General features: G+C 43.5%; 1 protein-coding gene across 1 annotated transcript in view; it reads left to right on the top strand.

Annotated features, from left to right (window-relative positions):
- Window positions 1-19,040, top strand: part of SELL (selectin L) — a 279,488-nt gene that overhangs the window by 71,626 nt on the left and 188,822 nt on the right. The gene's annotated exons all lie outside the window — the stretch shown is intronic.

The following is a 19,040-nucleotide window of genomic DNA, read 5'->3' on the forward strand; positions in this document are numbered from 1 at the left end:
TGCACTAATGGCGGATACCGGACGCACGTCTAACACCAACATAGCAGTCAAGGCCTCAGTTATACGTTTTGCTTCAGGATGACTGCTGTCGTACTTCATCCTCCTCGCTAAGGACTGTTGGAGGGTCAATTGTTTAGTAAAAGTAGTCGTGTTCCTACTTCCTCTCTGGGATGATGAACGACTCCCAGCAGCAGCAACGCAGCAGCGGCAGCAGGAGGCGTAGCAATGCAGGATCCTCCGGAAGAATCCCGGATAGGAGAGTCAGTCATGCCAGTGACATGGCCTGCAGGACTACTTCCGATCCTGACTAAGGAGGAAATTGACGAGGAGGGAGTTGACGGTGTGGTTTGCAGGCGCTTGGATACAACAGGACAACGGGATTTAGGTGTCCCTGGACTGCTTACGGTCTTAGCCAAAGTTTCTGAACTTGACAGTAACTTTTTATGAACGCGCTGCAGGTGCCGTATAAGGGAGGATGTTCCTAGGTGGTTGACGTCCCTACCCCTACTTATTTCACCTTTACATATGGTACATATGGCAAGACAGTTGTTGTCCGGATTTGGATAGAAATATTGCCAGACCAAAGAGGTGGAATGTTTGGTCTTCTGCCCAGGCATGACCGTGATGGGCTTTTTCATCCCACGGACAACAACTGTCTCCCCCGGAGCCTGATTTAAACAAACCACATCACCATCAGAATCCTCCTCGCCAACTTCCTCCTCAGCGCCAGCTACACCAGTATCCTCATTCTGTTGTACTTCAACAGTGACATCTTCAATTTGCATATCAGCAAGTGGACTGTGGGTGCTCCTTTCAGCACTTGCAGGGGGCGTGCAAATGGTGAAAAGAGCCACCTCTTCCCGTCCAGTGCTGGGAAGGTCAGGCATCGCAACCGCCACCACACTTGGACTCTCCTTGGGGATTTGTGATATCTTCTTAGAACGCACAGTTCTTCGCTGTGCTTTTGCCAGCTTAACTCTTTTGATTTTCTTAGTGGGAGGAGGGCTTCTATCGTCATGTGAAGCTGAACCACTAGTCATGAACATAGGGAAAGACCTTAGCCATTCCTTGCCACTCCGTGTCGTAAATGGCATATTGGCAAGTTTACGTTTCTCTTCAGATGATTTAAATGTTTTTTTCAAGGTCATTTTCCTGAACTTTGCCATTTGGGATTGTATGTGCCCTCTACTATGACATTGGGCATCGGCCTTGGCAGACAACGTTGATGGCATGTTATCGTCTATGTCATGACTAGTGGCAGCAGCTTCAGCACTAGGAGGAAGTGGTTCTTGATCTTTCTCTATTTTATTTTTATCGGAGTAAGTTTGGTCCTCCATTCATGTTATATCGATTTGATATATACGTGCGGCTAAGGCGCACACAAACACACAAAATATTTTTTTATTTTTGCTGGAGAGTAGTGCACTTTGTGGGTTACACCACCCTTTAAGAAATGAGCCAGCCGGCTCTTTACTTATGGGACACAGGTGCACGCTTGGTGCTGCTCCTTTGTTGATGCACGTGTGGCTACTGCGCACACAATTCACAGACACAGAAATTTTTTTTTATTTGGTTTGGAGTGTACTTTGGGGTTTACAGCACCCTTTAATGGTCAAGCCAGCTGGCCCTTTACTTATGACACAGGCGCACGCTTGGCACTACTTTGTTGATGCACGTGCGGCTACTGTGCACACAATTCACAAACACAGAAAATATTTTTTTATTTGGTTTGGAGTGTACTTTGGGGGTTACAGCACCCTTTAACGGTCAAGTCAGCCGGCCCTTTACTTATGACACAGGCGCACGCTTGGCACTACTTTGTTGATGCACGTGCGGCTACTGCGCACACAATTCACAAACACAGAAAATATTTTTTTATTTGGTTTGGAGTGTACTTTGGGGGTTACAGCACCCTTTAACGGTCAAGCCAGCCGGCCCTTTATTTATGACACAGGCACATGCTTGGCACTACTTTGTTGATGCACGTGCGGCTACTGCGCACACAATTCACAAACACAGAAAAAATATTTATTTTTTTTAGCACTTGGGGGGAGCACCCCTGACGGACAGAGCACCCCCTGGACAACACTACAGCACCCCTTTAGGACTGGGACACTGCACAGGACTTTGAAGTAGTGGACACAGCCCCTATGGACAACAGCAGCACAGCGCAGCACAGCACAGCACTACACTACTCTGCACTACACTACACTACACTACACAGCCCAGCCAGCCCTAACTCTCACCCTCCCTCTTCACTGTCCACAGCCGAGTGAGAAAATGGCGCCGACGTGGGTACCTTATATATGGTCTAAAACCCGCGAGACCCGGAAGGCGGGATGATGACGTTTTGCCTCGATTTCAGATCCGAGTCAGGGGGGAAAAGTCGAGCCTGACTCGGATCGGCCTCGGATCGGGGGGGCTCGGGGGGGTTCGGATTTCAGAAATCCGAACCCGCTCACCCCTAGTAAATACCAACAAGAGAAAGGTCTTCTGTAACAATAAAGATAACAATTCTCATAACAGGACAAGATTAAATATAGCATATTTAAATAATGATGTCAGTGATGTCTCCTACCTGTGGTGTTCTGGGGGGCTGCCGCTACGCTACCCACTGAGAAGAGCTGTGTGTGCAGGAGGAGGGGAAGCAGCACTGTGCACAAGTCGCAGTGACGATAGTGAAGTGCATTGGAAGAAGAAAGAAAAATGAGACCTGCGCATGCACACAAGTACTCTCCGCTCCTTTGATTTATTTTAAAGCAGCTAAGTTAAATCTATTAGTACATTGGTGAATAAACGAGCGCTGGAAAATGTATGTGACAATCTGTGTTCTACTGAATAAAAACTTTCGTCGGTGATGTCATTTCGCCATGCGAAAACTTATCCCCGTATTCAATTTTGGCGACTTTTCGTGGGTGCGGAAACTCAATGCAATGAACAAGGCGGAAAAGTTTCGACTAAAAAAAAGCAGTCAAAAAAAAGTGCAGAATTGCGTTTTTTGGGTGCAAAGGTCCCCACCCTGCACCCGTAGAACAGATCCCCAAAGGATAAAAAAAGCGTAAAAAAAATCCTAAACTTTTTTAAAGAGCACCCCAAAATATGACTTTGAAAAAGGGGAGCAAAAAAGTTCAAAGTTGGGGTACAAACTTAAAAACTAGTGAAATAGACTTTGGGGGTGTCTACAAGTATGCGGGTGTTTTTATTATTGCAGGTGCTTGCTGAAGGTGCGTTTTTAACTTATTTTAAAACAACAAGTTAGCGACTTTTAACTATGCTTGCACCCATTTTCATGTACCCCAAATTTGCTGGGACTACTTATTTTCACCAAAAAAATGGATAAATGCTATTCTTCATCACTTGTGCAAATACGCAAATTAGCAGCTACTGAAAGAATTTAAGTACCCCAAATAGCTTCAGCAGGGCTATTCGGGGTATCTACAGTGATCCTCAATGTTAGTGCATCTTTTGGGGGTGTCAGGATGATTTCCCCAAAACTGACAGCACTTTTCACCTGTTTGTGTTTCGCCGGGTCCCGTTTTCACGTCCTTTAGAATTGAACAGGGCAATACGCGGGGATACGTGCAAAACTTTTCCGCAGGTAAAACCAGCGATGATGGTGAAAAGTACAGCATGCAAAAAGTGGCTGACTTTTCGCATCTAATTGAATATGCCCCTATGTGTGAATTTGTTCTACTCTGTGTAAAAAATATATACAATTAGATGCACCTTTATAACCTTTAATAATGTTTATAGCCCTTTATAGGGTAAGTGAAGAGTCCCTGTTAGTGCTCCAGCTGTGGCTGTTAAACATAGGAACCGAGATGTGGAGCATAAGATCTAGACCTATCTGTCCCTTACCTCTTGGTTTCCCGTGCTTGTATGGCAGGTCTGAACGCTGCTGCCGCCGAAGTGTTCATTTGTCGGGCTGGACTGTCAGGTTCCACCGTGTGGACCGGCGGGTGACAACACTATGTTGCGCTACTGATCTAGCGGATCTCTGTGAAACTCCAACGCGTTTCATATCTGTGCCAATACTTGACAAAGTATACAGATACAAAATGCTTTGGGGATTCACAGAAACTAGAGTTCACAAGCTCTGTCTTTACTATGCAACCCCGAAACACATCCTCAAAACTTGTCCTCTTCTTGCAGGAAATGTGAGACCTAACTGCTTCTGGGGGTGTTCAGTTAGCCAAGCCATCCCATTTGATGGATAGTCTTCTATCAGTAACCATTTCCCACAAGTTAAGGAGAAAAGAGGTGAAAGCCTTGGTTGATTTAGATGCTTTGGCAGTAACGTTAGGTATTCCATTCACTCTGTTCCAAATAAAATCAACATCTCTGGAGTAGACGGCAATGTAATTTACGGAGACACTATCTCCTTGATTACTCCTCCAGTGTCTCTCCAAATAGGTTGCCTTCAAAATTGGAACTTCTAATTCTTCCAGAAAGTTCCTATGAAATAGTCCTAGGTCTGCCTTGGCTTAAGAAGCACAACCCCATGGTGAACTGGGCTACTATGCAAATCCTGGCTTGAGGTCCTGGCTGTTTCTGTCAATGTTTGTCCCGTGTTCTTCCAGTGCATACTCATCAAGTTTCAAACCACCTCTTACCGATTAATCAAATGTTCTTTCTGATCCTGTCTACCATTACCCTATCAGGATTTTTCTGACGTCTTTAACGAACAAGTGGCAGACCAGTTCGCCCCTGGGACTGTGGCATCGACCTCCACCCTGGGAAGATGCCACCTCGTGGCCGCATTTACGCTTTATCTGTCCCAGACACTGTGGCTATGTCTGACTACATTAAAGAGAATCTGGCTAAAGGTTTTATTCGACCATCCTCCTCTCCTGCTGGAGTCGGTCTCTTTTTGTTGAAAAAAAAAGGATGGAGGGCTCAGACCCTGCAGAGACTACCGAGGTCTCAACCTAATCACTATTAAGAACAGATACCCTCTCCCGCTCATCTCAGAACTTTTCGTCAAGGTTCATGGGGCTCATGTTTTTATCAAATTTGACCTTCGTGGTGCCTATAATGTGATTCGCATCAAGGGTGGAGATGAGTGGAAGATTGCGTTCAACACTCGAGATGGCCATTTTGAATATTTGGTCATGCCATTTGGACTATGTAACCCACCAGCGATATTTCAGGGGCATTCTTTATAAATTCATTATGGTATATTTGGACAACATTCTAATCTTCTCCAAAGACCTGCACTTCACATCAGAGAGGTTCTTACTCACCTTCGAGTCCACCATCTGTATGGAAAGATCTCCAAATGCCTTTTTGAACAGTCTTCCGTGCCTTTCTTATGGCACATCATTTCTGGGAATTCCAAATGGATCCAGACAAACTGCGTGCCATCCGGGACTGACCTCAACCAAATTCATTGAAAGCCACTCAACGGTTCTTGGGCTTCTCCAACTATTATCGCAGGTTTATTTCGAATTTCTTCGCCTTGGTTGTTCCCATCATGAAAAGAAGCCAATCCTTCTTATTGGCCATCTGCTGCAGACTAAGCCTTCCTACATTTAAACACAGCTTTTTCCATTGCCCCATTCCTTCACCAAATGCAACTGGAGAACCCCTTTATCCTAGAAGTAGATGCCTCTTCAGTTGGAGTAGTGTATTGTCTCAGACCTTGGAAGATGGAAAAATGCATCCCTGTGGGTTCTTTTCTTGGAAGTTTTCCCCAGATGAGAAAAAGTACATGGTGGTAACCAGAAACTGTTGGCCATGCTTTTGGCATTGGAGGAGTGGAGGCACCTTTTAGAGGGTGCAAGGTTTCCAATTACCGTCATCACTGATCATAAGAATCTGGTCTATCTTCAGTTGGCTCATCGATTAAACGCCAGACAAGCACGTTGGTCCCTCTTCTTTTCTAGGTTCAACTTTAAGCTTCAGTTCGGGCAGGGGTTTTGAATAAAATAAAGTGGACGCTCTTTCTCGATCCTTTCTATCACCACAAGAGGAAGAGCACCAACCTCAAATTTGCTCAACATTGGATCCTCTCATCTTAACAACCTCCCAAATCCTGTCTCCCCCGCCAGGTAGAATCTTTGTAGCACCAGTGCTGCAAAAAAATTTGCTGGCATGGGCCCATGCTTCTCTTTTTGCTGGTCACTCGGGCATTTTTAATACTTTCAAGCTTCTACACCATTCCTACTGGTGGCTTACCATGAAAAAATATGTCTGAGATATCATTGTATCCTGCGCCAAGTGTGCACAACATAAAGTATCTCGCAAAAAGATGTTTGGGCCGTTATGTCCTCTACCCATTCCTGATGCACCTTGGACTCATCTCTCCATGGATTATATCTCTGAATTGCCACCGTCCAAAGGCCATAATACCATTTGATTGATCGTTGACCGATTTGCAAATATGGCTCATTTTGTCCCCTTAGTTGGTCTTCCTTCGGCAGCACATGTAGCCAAAATATTCATCTGTGATGTCTTCAGGCTGCACGGTCTCCCAAAGGATATTGTGTCTGATCGAGTGGTACAATTTGTTGCTAAGTTCTGGAGGAATCTCTGTGCCTCTTGTGGGGTCAGATTGAAATTCTCATATGCCTATCACCCTCAAACTAATGGCCAAACTGAGAGGGTGAATCAAGAACTGGAGACCTTTATCAGACTCTTCGTTTCCTCTTTAGAAGGTGACTGGCTCGATTTCCTACCTTGGGCAGAATTCTCCCATAACTCCAGATACCATTCTTCTTCCAATACCACTCCGTTTTTTGCTGTATATGGTAAACATCCATGAGTACCTGATTTCCAAGAGTTACCCCCTATGGAAGTTCCTGCTGTAATCGATCTTGTGAATTCCTTTGGGGATGTATGGAAAAATATTAATTGTTCCCTGAAGAGAGCTTCTGGGAATTACCAAAAATTTGCGGTCTGGAAATGCCTTGCTGTTCCCCTTCTAAGAGTCGGAGACAGGGTATAGTTATCTTCTAAGAACATTCATTTAAAGATCCAGAGCATGAAATTTGCCCCTTGTTTCATTGGACATTATTGTATTCTGAAGGTGATTAATCCAGTGGTTTATAGATTGGAGCTCCCGCCTCAGTTGAAGATCTCCAATACCTTCCATATCTCATTGTTGCATCCTCTGGTTCTTAATCAATTTCAGTGCTGTCCACCCAAAACACCTCAAGTTCAAACTCAACAGGGGGTTGAGTTTGAGATTGAGAAAATCATTGACTCTCAACACCAATCATATTGCCTTCAATATCTCATTGACTGGAGAGGATATAGGCCGGAAGAATGGGCTTGGATCAAAGCCTCAGATGTTCATGTTCCTCAACTAATTTGAGGGTTCCACAAGAAGTTTCCTGATAAGCCTTGTGGTTATCCAGAGTCCACCCAGAAAAGAGGGGGAACTGTCAGGGTTCGGCCTAGGATTGGCCATTACTCATCCCAGCACCTTCTTCGCCTGACTTCTCGTGCGGTCAGATGTCAGGTGTGGTGGCGGGTGACACTCTAAGGATTTTGCTTTAATATAACTTGGCTCTGGACACCAGGAAGTTGCCTGTACAATGTCGTCACTTCCAGTGTATGCTTGTCATCATTCTGTTCCAGGATCCTGTTCCTTGTTCTCAAGTGACTGCTATCATCATCTCAATACCACTCTCCGGTGCGTCTGAATTCGCGCATCGTGTACTCAGTACATGCTATTGAGTACAATTGCTGGACCAATCTCCGGTGCGTCTGGATTCGCACACTGTGTACTCTGTACATCTCCATTCTAATCCTATCTCAGAGTCCACCTCCTGTACCAATGGTGCTCCAGTATTCGCACTCCATGCAGCCAGTGCTCTCTCAGTCAGCTCAGTCACCATCTTACTCCAGTGCCAGCAGTATCCTACTCCTCAGTGGATCTTTCCTTTGGTCTGTCATTATACCACTTCTGGAAACTATTCCTTTTGTGCTACCCTGTACCTGTGGGTATAGAGTCCATACTCCCAGTGGGCCACAGTGGTATACCCTTCTCCATTTCCCACTCGTATTGGATACCTGACCAAAGGACCGTGACCTGCTTGTTGGTAGCAGCTGAAACCCATATCCAGCTTGGAGGGGTCACTGGTGAAAACATCCCGGCAGGTTAGACTCTGCGCCATTGGTCAGGTCTCATTAATGTCCAATACTGGATGAGGAGAACGTATATCCAGGCCCCTTGCCTCCAATTCCTCCCTCAACCCAGGACCACAGCTTTTAGCCCCGTAGTAGAGGATAATTGGAGTCAGGCGTGATAAGCACTAGCAATCACATAATTTATTCAGTGACTAACTACTGTAGAAATCTATAAATGTCACATACACAGTAGATTTTGTATATATATATATATATATATATATAATATATATATATATATATACACACACACACACAGTATTTCTTAATAGGGAAAGAAAAAAGGCACTCTCCAGATGTCAGCAAAATTAATCAGCTTTATTATAGCACACCAATATGATTTGCCAATGTTTCGGTTCTAAATGAACCTTTGTCAAGGCATCATTTTCAAAACATCTTAAGGTTAAGGTGCCCACACACAAAGCGATATTTTACACGATCTGGCCGACGGATCATGACGATAGGTCGTGTAAGATATGGCCAAATCGTGAGGAAATCGTGAGTCCTAACTCACGATCACGATGCGATGCGCGTCCTCGCTGGTCGCACATCGCATCGTCAGATCTGCAGTAGGGCAGATCTGACAATCTGGGACAAAATGCACTGGGAAAAAAAAAAAGTTAAGATGCACGATAGATCTTAAGTCAGATTGGATGCTTTTTACTATAAATCATGTATAGGAGCTGCTGGGGAGCTGCCGGGGGAGAGTTCAGGGGAAATCGCACACATCGTGGGATCGTGTGCAGATCGGTATGTGTGTGGGCACCTTTACTGTGTGCACTTTCGCTTTCATTCAGTTGTGGTGTACTACTATATACAAATTATTATGACCACCAGGATGATTTTATGCAAAGTAGCTTTTTTGCAGACAACGCTGATGTACAGTTGGAGGTCTGAATCTGTATGGCAAAGGCATGCAAGGACTAATGAAGTGTATCTGATGTAACCAAGGTGTTGGTGTGGGCACAGGTAAGCTAGGTTTAGATGGTACCATACAGTGGATATTCCTTCTTCTCTGACAATGACTCCATGAGCTTATGTTTCTTAGGCTAAGAATAGGGGTTTACAGCGCTCTCAATCCTGTTGAAAAATCGTCCCTAGCTGCTCCACTAGTAGAGGTATCCCGACCTTCCAAATAAATGTTTACATAAATAGTTATTAGTGGTGCGCTCTTGGGCAATTAGAATGTGTAAATGAAAGTATAAATTAGATAAATAAATAAGTCACTTTCTTGATGTTGTTAGACTGCAAAATGTCCTACTAATGTCTTCAACAAAAAGTCCCGACTTGAATCTGTAGGTAGGGTGTTCTTAAAGATAATTAGACAGTTACGAAGATGATGTGTGTTCCTTATCCCTGACCGGGAGTGTATGCAATCAAAAAATCCTGCTGTCTCTTATGGAGAAGGATCTTTCGATAGTCCCAAGGAATACGTGGCCCCCAAAGGATTATAGTCCGTGATGTCTGTAGGATGGGTGTTCTTATATATGCTTGATGTTACCATAAGTATCCTTGCTCGCATTCCACCTCAAATATAATATATTGGCACAGTATCAGGGATCATGGTGAACACAATGGTGCAGGTAGGTAAGAAATGGCTTGTACTTACCCAATATGATGTATCAATCCTGCTGGTTCTCCTTATCCCGGTGCTCTTGCTGGTGCTTATGAGGGTACTGAATGTGTGGAATATGCTGCTGCACTCTTAGTAATGAAGTATGGAATATACTACAGACTCCAGTCTGGTTAAAACTAATTTATTTATTAAATTATGACTCAGGGGAGTCTTGAAATCAGCATACTATACACAGGGGTCATGAACTGTGAAAAAAGTCTCTAAATTGCATAAAATATAAGCAGTTCTCTCATGAAAAATTCTTGTAGGTAAGGGGTGTGGCCCAACGCGTTTCATCCGTTAAACTGACTTTTTCAAGGTGCCCACCCTTCTCTTTACTACCTTTATATAGAGTAGATGATTAATTCGTCTGAAGCTCCGGTGTTTGCTTCCCGCACTTCCGGGTTGCGCGCACAAGCGCGTCATAGCCAATGAATGTGGATGATGCTTCTGACACTAGAGTGTGCTTCGGAGTCCCCGTTTTTTTTTCCGCGCATGCGCCGTCTATAGCGGCCATTTTGTGATAGGTTTTTATATAGCAATAATGTTCCAGCTTGCTCTAGCTGTTGTTAATGCTTGCACTAGAGTGTATGTTGGATGACACCCTCCTCCGGCGGCCATTTTGTCTATGATCGATTGTGTTATATTCATCATAAGGGGGCCATTTTGTTGATTATTACCAAACCCTTTCTGTCAGTATATTCATGCTGCGGCTTAGACTTAGATTAATTGATGATGCTGTATATCCAGTAGCCATCATATCATTAGTAGCTTAATATTAAACTGTTTCTTAGGCTGTAACAGAGAGGCTAGCCCCTTACACACAGTAGAATGACTTAACATGAAAGCCTTGATAAATAGAATGATCTAGTAGATTTATTAAAGGGGGATTAAAAGGACATGGGTCCAGGGAGGTCAATATGGTGAAAATAATAATCATAATACAAATAACAGTCAATGCGTCACAAATGAAATACTACAAAATATATGACAGTAATTATTAATGTGGTAGTAAATAGGCAATAATTCTCTAATAGTTAAATATGCTTCTTTATCGTAACTGCTCCAACACTTCTTTGACTATAACTATGAAAAATACAGTTTCTAAATTACTTCAATACACTATACTCTAAACATGCAATAACCCCAGTTAATAACATTAAAGTGAACACGTTTTTTCTCTTGCTAGTTGGTCACTTTTCCTATTAAATGCATAAGCTTGTAATCCACAATAGAAAAAGGTAACATAATTAGCATATAATGCTGGTCTTTTTTGATTCCAGAGAACAACAGCTTCAAATTTCCCATTATAAAGTACAATGAATACAGTTCCACTTTAGTAGCATGGTTATCTTCAGCACTCAATAGAATCTGTATCTCAGTCCCAAGTGCGCTTTTTGTCAGCTCTTACAGCAATCCTTCTCACAAAATGGCTCACTCTCTTTTTACACTAAAGACTGATTCAGACCCGCTTGCTAGATGCGGCCGCTCGCTTTCAGCATATGGAAATTTTGCAAAGTGACATCAAGGCGATCGCTCACTCAGCAAGGCATAACCACGCCCACTATGTCTTGGCGAGCAATCACTTTGTGTTTACAGACGTCCACCAGCCTGTCTTTAGCCGCCCACTAGCGTACATCATCTCCAGGAAGTATATTCAACCATCGGTACATTGGAACTGACCGCATCGCTTGCGGTTGACTGTACCCTACCATAAGCACTGCGAGCACTACAGTGTATTTTTCAACCAGGTGACGTGTGCTATGACACTGCCTGTTAATTATGCATGCCCCAGAAATGGCGTGGATACACTCTGGCATGCCTGCGTCCACAAATCCACTCCCCGTTACTACTGCCCTGCCCGTTACCACACAAACGGCCTCTCCTGTCACTCATTCCACTGGGCTTTCTTTGCAGGGCGGGCGAGCGAGCAAAATTCGATCGCTCGTACTAGTTTGTTCACGACATTGCAAACTACACGCATGTGCACATTAGCGAACATCGTCTGCAATGAGCGACCATTTGCTAGCGAGCGGGTCTGAATCAGGCCCTTAGTACACTGGTAGCTCAATTAACACATATATCACACTGCCAGCATTTATATATATCTATAACTCAGTCTCGTACAGGTATAGATATATACTTAATTGTGCAATACACTCTCAGTAGGGACGTCTCCCTTAATCAATTTAACTAACACAGCCTTCACAGATCTCTACTGTGGCTGTCAGTGCTGCCATGCTGCCTTTCTGGATCTCTCAGATACACTGCTGGCACTCCTGCTGCGGTCCCTACCACTTGATCAGAGGTATTCAGTGGCCCTGGCACTCGGCACCACCTCAGCATCGTTGCTTGCTCAGTCTCAGCTTCCAGATCTGCTTTACCTCACTCCACTCTCCTGCTCCACTCCTCGGCATCTCACCCACTGCACTGTGCACGTGCAACCACAAATACCTTTCTTTTACCAGTTTGTCTCTTTCTGGCGCACTGCATCTCCACCTGGTGACAGCCTCCCACATAACAGTGTCCATTGGCTCTTAGTTGAGCCAGGGGTATCACATATCACAAAGTAATAAGTAAACAACGTGATCTGATGGACATTGAACATGGAATTGCATTAGCAAAACAGATGCACTGGTGAAATGTTAAAGAACAGCAGTTGTTAAAGTATACATAGAGTGGACCAACAGAGTCATCCTTTTGTTGGTGTTATTATTATTAATATTATTATTATTTTTGTAATCATATAAAAAAAGTGTATGAATCAGTCACTCAGGTTCACTTTTACTGTCTAAGGGCCTGATTCAGAGATATAAGTAAATCCGATATTTGCACACATCTCCAATGTTTAATGATATAAGCATATGCAAAAGCTGCAGGAGGCATCTTGTGTAAAAAAAACACCCACTGCAGGCTTTTGAGATCCGCTACTATTGCCGAAGATGCAGCATCTTCTCAACTGCGTGACCATCGGACATCTCAGTAATCCTCAGATTATTCAGAATGTCTGGTGAACTCACGCTGCCAGGAGCCCATGAAGCTGTGATCAGGGAAGCAGCCACTAGCTTCAGCACGCCCAGAAAATGGGGCTGACACCTCCCATTTTCGGGGATGCTGTCTGATGCTGTCCCGCTTTGCACTCAAACAGCCACAGCCTGTCAATCAAAAAATTGCTCCACTGCATCCAACATCGACATTGCGTCCATCTCTGAATCAGGCCCACAGTCATGTTGTAGAAGCTGCAACTGATGGCCGATGCTGCAACCATCTCGACCACGATGGTGATCCGATGCTGCGTCTTAGGATCTGCGATGCAAGCAGTTGGCATATTTTTCCTCAGATGCCTCCTACAGCATTAGCTGCTGTGTGCCTAGCATACCACTCTCAATTAGGCCCATAGAACTTAACTCCTAATAGGATTTGATTGATACACTTATCTACAGTATGTGTGGTAGCCAGGGCTGTAATAGGGCTTAAAAGTGCCCTTTGCCGGATCTGCTCCTTAGCATCGTGAGGAGGGGGCAGGTGGGGAACCTCCTTTCCGGGGGCCATATAAAGCCCCTGGAATCATTTGGTCTAGCCCACTGAGTCTTTTTAAAATGTTACAAGGATGTACAGTATCAAATATCGCATGCAGGGACAGAGCTTGCGATAAAGCTCTGTCCCTGCGAATACGCTTCACTCACTTCTCACTGTATTGTTCACAAAAAATACAGTGAGGTGTCAGTGCAACCCCATTCCCCCCACCCCTGCTCGGTATCCTGCTTCAGAGGTGCATCTGTTGAGACGTTGTGGCTGCAATAATATGCAAATGTAAGCATCAGCCTTCTCCTGGTGCAATTCCCTTCATCTGAAGGTGCAAGCACTGAAACACCCACTTTCAGCATCTCTTCACACTGTAACACCGCCGGTGATACTTGACACACCACAATCACGTGCTTCATCAACACTTGCACCAGCTCTATGGCAGATGTAAATTCTCCCTGTGAACATGGCCTTTGTGGCTGTGGCTGTGCATTTGAAAACATAGCTATCATGGGAATGCAGCATGGAAGTCCTAGCCGACCCTGGGGAGAATACTCTAGTACTAATACCTACTACTCACCTGTGCGCCTGGTGTCTGACCACCTGAGGGATCGAAGATGCTGGTACATAGGTGAGAAGCGGCCGATCCCAGGCTGCAACCTAACCCCTTTCAGGGTGGCCTCCGGAAACCTAGATTTTTTTGGGGAAATTTTCTATGAAATACTCGAAAGAATTGTGGAGCATGGACATCAGAGGCCTTAATCCAAGAAGGCTCCTCTGGACCATAGCCTTTCAAGTACTGAAGGTGTCCCAGGCGAAGACGAGAATCTAAGATTTGTTTTGCTTCAAATTCGATTTCTTGATGAGTATGAACTTAGGAACTTTAGGTTGAGAGCATTGGAATCGATTAAGAACCAGAGGATGGAGCAGTAATACGTGAAAATAATTTAGAATTTTTAAATGAGAGGGAAATTTCAATTTATAGGCTACAGGATTGATGACTTGTTAAACAGGATAAGGACCAATGAACCAAGGAGCAAGCTTCATACTGGGTACCTTCATCCTGAGATTCTTGGTAGAAAACCAAACTCTATCACCAGACTTGAAAATAGGAGCAGACAAACGTTTCCGATCCGCAAAGTTTTTATAACTGCTAGAAGCTTTCTTTAAGGAGGAATGAACCTTCTTCCAAATACTAGAGTAGGACTCTAGGAGACAATAAACAGCGGGAACTTCAAGAGGTGGTAGCTCTTGAAACTTTGGAACTTTAGGATGTGGTATTTGTAGATGTATGATAATGAAAATTGTGGGCAAATTTGTCCCAAGGCAAAAGATCCACCCAATCATCCTGAGAAGAGGATGTTTCTAGTTCCTGATTGACACGCTCAGTTTGTCCATTGGTCTGAGGATGGTAGGCAGATGAGAACTTAAGCTTAACCCCACAAGAAGAAAGTAGAGCATGTCAAAATCTAGCCACAAATTGTTCTCCTCTATCCAACACGATCTCAATAGGAAGTCCGTGGAGTCAAAAGACTCTCGTATAAAAACCTTGGCTAAGTGCGGTGCAGAAGGAAGACCAAACAGAGGGACAAAATTTGCCATTTTGGACTAACGTTCCACAACAACTCAAATTTTATTGTACCCTTTAGAAACTGCAAGATCAGAAATAAAATAGGTAATGGCTGGAGAGGACCTACTACCTTGTTACAGAAAGACTTCTGTTGGGTGCACTTAACACAGGAGGCAATGAAATCACTGACATCACTTCTCATGGGGGTCCACCAGTAGGAACATTGGAGAAACTTTAAGATTTTGAGAACCCCAGAATGGCCAGAATATAAAGAAGCGTGAGCCTAGACAAGGAGTGGTTTACGAAGGCTGGGAACTACAAAAATTCTGCCCGGGGGAGAAGTGTCCAATCGTGAAAAAGCAAAAACTGTAGGCTGGAGAACAGTCCTGTGTTTTGTGCTGATTTTTATCTCCCTCTAGCTGAAGAAAAGACAGAGAGAGCGCATCCGCTTTTTTATTTTGGTTACCAGGACAAAAAAAAGCTTTGAAATTGAAGCGAGGAAACAAGAGAGCCCATAGAGCATGCCTATGGTTGAGACGTTGAGCCGTTTTTAAATACAAGAGATTTTTATTATATAACATTAATAGGGAACTGGGCTCCTTCTAAGAGATGTCTCCATTACTCCATTGCAAATTTCATGGCTAGAAGTTCCTGGTCTCCGATGGCATAGTTCTGCAGGAGAGAATTTCCTGGAAAAAAAACCCACACGGATTGTCCTGTCCATCTTCAGCCAATTGAGATAGTATGGCTCCCACACCCACTGAGGAGGCATCAACTTCCACCATGAATGGTCTCTCGAAATCAGGTTGCTTTAAAATGGGATTAGAGGAGAAAGCCAATTTGAGGGTTTGAAAGGCATTTAGAGCTTGAGGAGGCCAATGTGAAGGATCAGCTCCCTTTTTAGTGAGAGCTATGATGGGAGCAACGATAGTCGAGAACCCGTGAATACATTTTCGATAACAATTAGAAAATCCTAGGAATAATGAAATCCCCTTTAAAGAGTTTGGTTGTGGCCAATCCCACATGGCACGCAGTTTTTCAGGATCCATTTATAAGGACTTCCCAGAGAGAATATAACCCAAGAAAGGCTCCGCAGGTTTTTCAAAAATACATTTGGAAATTTTCCCAAACAAATGATGAATCCGGAGATAATAGAGGGCCTTTCTGACATGCTGATGATGGAGTTGAAGATTCTTAGAAAATATAAAAATATTGTTCGAGTAAACTACGAAAAATTGAAAGAGGATATCATGAAAAATTTCATTGACGTACCCTTGGAAAACTGCTGGGGCGTTACACAACCCAAAAAGCATTACAAGATACTTGAAGTGGCCATCCCAGGTATTGAAAGCAGTTTTCCACTCATCCCCCTCTCATATGCAGATGAGGTTGTATGCCTCACGCAGATGAGTTTAGTAAAAATAGAAGCTCTGTGCACCTTGGAGAGGGTACCTGTTCTTAATTGTAATGTATTTAAGACCACGATAGTCGATGCAGGGTCTAAGGGTCCCGTCTTTTTTTTCGACAAAAAAATCCCCTGCATCGGCTGTGAAAGTAGACGGTCTAATAAATCCTTTTTAACAAATTTTCTTGAACATATTCGGACATAGCCACTGTTTCTGTTACTGAAAGGGGATAAACTCGACCATGAGGAGGTGTCCTTCCTGGAATGAGGTCAATGCCACAATCCCAGAAGCGATGGGGTGGTAATGAATCAGCAGCTTTTTTACAAAAAGCGTAACTGAAATCAGAAAATGGCTGAGGAATTTGTGAGCCAGAAACAACTCTAGACCCTGCTGAGGTCATGGAAGATCCAGAATTGTCATCTTTATGGGAGATAGAAAGACTTTGCATGGGAATGACTTTAGAAAGACAGTTGTTCTGGCAGTGAGATTACCAAGCTAACACTTGCATAGTGATCCAGTCTAAAGTGGGATTATGGATCTTCAACCAAGGCAGAAACACTAGTGCATGGGTACTTTTAGGAAGAACTAGGAACTTAATTTCTTTGCGATGGAGAGCACCTATACCGAGGGTAACAGGAATGGTTTCGGAAGAAATGAGACTGGATTGGAGAGTACTTCCGTCCACCCCAGATAGGACCATGGAATGTTGTAGGGGTCTAACCAGTATTCTGAGGTCTTGTACAAGTGATTTGGAGATGAAATTCCTGGCAGCACCGGAACCTACTTACGCCGTGAGCCGAAGCCAATCAGCGGTTGCTCTACAGTTAGCGTGGCTGCTGATTGGCTGGTGGAACTGCAAAGCCCGTGCAGTCCCATCAGCTGGCATTCAGAAAGGTATCAGTATGTGTGGCAACACACATACTGAAACGGGGTGCGTGGATCGGGAAACTCGTTTTTTTTTTTGCAAAGTCCATGGATTACTGTGGAGACCAGCGCCAGGATATAGGTGCGTATGCAATCTTTTTTGCAGGGCCAGTCATTAAGGATTCTACTGGAGAAGAGGACAGAAGCATGTGGTATAGGTAAGTATGTGTGAATGGGTACGTGTATGTAATAAAGCTTTACTAATTACGGTGTGTGTGTTTTGTCTTTCTTTAGCTATTTATTTTACAGTGGGGGTACAGGTGCCTCCCATCTGCTGGCACTTGTAGTTCCACTGTAAAATATAATAGTTTACTTCTATTCTATACATTATTGCCACCGTACTCAATGCTCCAGGGGTGCGGGGAAGAGCCCTGGGCTTCAGTCCAAGCCTGGGGTTTGGGGGGGGGACCCCTTCTTGTGGGGCTCCCCACCTCCCCTTCGATCCCCGGCTTGGACTGACCGGCTTGGGCTGATAATGCTTTGGCCCTAGAGCCCCGGTGAAAGGGTCTACGGACTGTGGCATTACAGCCCGGCCGTTTTGGGTCTGGCGCTGGTTTTAAATATAGGGGAGACCCTACGCAATGTTTTCACCCCATATTTAAAACCAGGACTGGCCCTGCAGCCTGGTGTTGGTATCTAAATTATGGTGGAACCCTACACATTTTGTTCCCCATAATTTTACAAAACAGTACAGGCTGGCAAGTCCGGGGCTGGTAAAGCTTTAGGGGGGGGGGGGCCTATGTTGTTTTTTTAAAACACTTTTAACCTGTTTTTTTACAGGTATAACACAGGCAGCTTACACATATCTCACTGATATGTGCAGGCTGCTTGCTCCGGAGAGTTTTGCAGAGAGAAGACACTGCAATCTCGGATGAGTCATCTCCTGCAAAACCTGCTACTCAGGAGAGAAATCTCGTTCTGCTTCACCATCAGCCATCTCACTCTCAGCTAAACTCACTTCTTCGTAAATTTGAGAGTCTCAGGAGCCACAAATCACCCGAGTTTCGGTGAAGCTAATCGAATTGAAAAAAAAGCAAACTCTTCCAGACTCGATTCTTAGTAAATTTACCCCGATGTGTCATTTATTTATTTTCTATTATTTGTTTCTAATACATGATACCGAATTGCTGGCATTTATGGTTGAGAGAGACACAGAAATAAAACAAACTATCTCTCATATAACAAAAGTATATCAAGAATATATCTGTCCTGTATGTATATACTATATCTGCAACATTTTTCAAACTAAATTTTTAGAAGCATTATAGTGTTTAAATTTTAATTTATGTGTATGTTGGTTACATATAGTGCTACTACATAAATGAATTAATGAAGAAAGGGAGTGAATGTATTAACTGCTAAACCTGCCTATTTTACACATTAGGGGATTCATTGTTAATGATTAAATATGATCACCACAAGGTAATTTTTTCATACACAATTACAGAATGTCTAATATGCTATTTATGTGGTGTGCTTATTGGTGGAAATTATATTTATGTGTGCTTATAGATGGGTGACTATCATATTTTCATAATCAGAGTCAAAATAATCCCCAATCTCTTTAAAGAGGGAACCGATTAAAAGTTATGTTGTAATTATGTATATTTCCTGATATCAATAATTAATTTATTATAAAAGAGTGCCCCACAAAGGAATCACTTGCTGCACATTGACCGAGGCCAATGGAAGTTTTTTTTCTGAATATTGTATTTGACCCTGCAGAAATGTCTTATTTTCTATCAATCTGATCCTTCATTACAGTAAATTTGGCACTTTCAATTAGGAGATATATAGTTATGTGTTGAATAATGTACTGTACTTTAATTTAAATAAATTAGTATTGGTTACAACTCAAGTTCACTAA

Source organism: Taudactylus pleione, unplaced genomic scaffold (assembly GCF_031769625.1).
Source record: "Taudactylus pleione unplaced genomic scaffold, aTauple2 ptg000048l, whole genome shotgun sequence".
Classification (NCBI taxonomy): domain Eukaryota; kingdom Metazoa; phylum Chordata; class Amphibia; order Anura; family Myobatrachidae; genus Taudactylus; species Taudactylus pleione.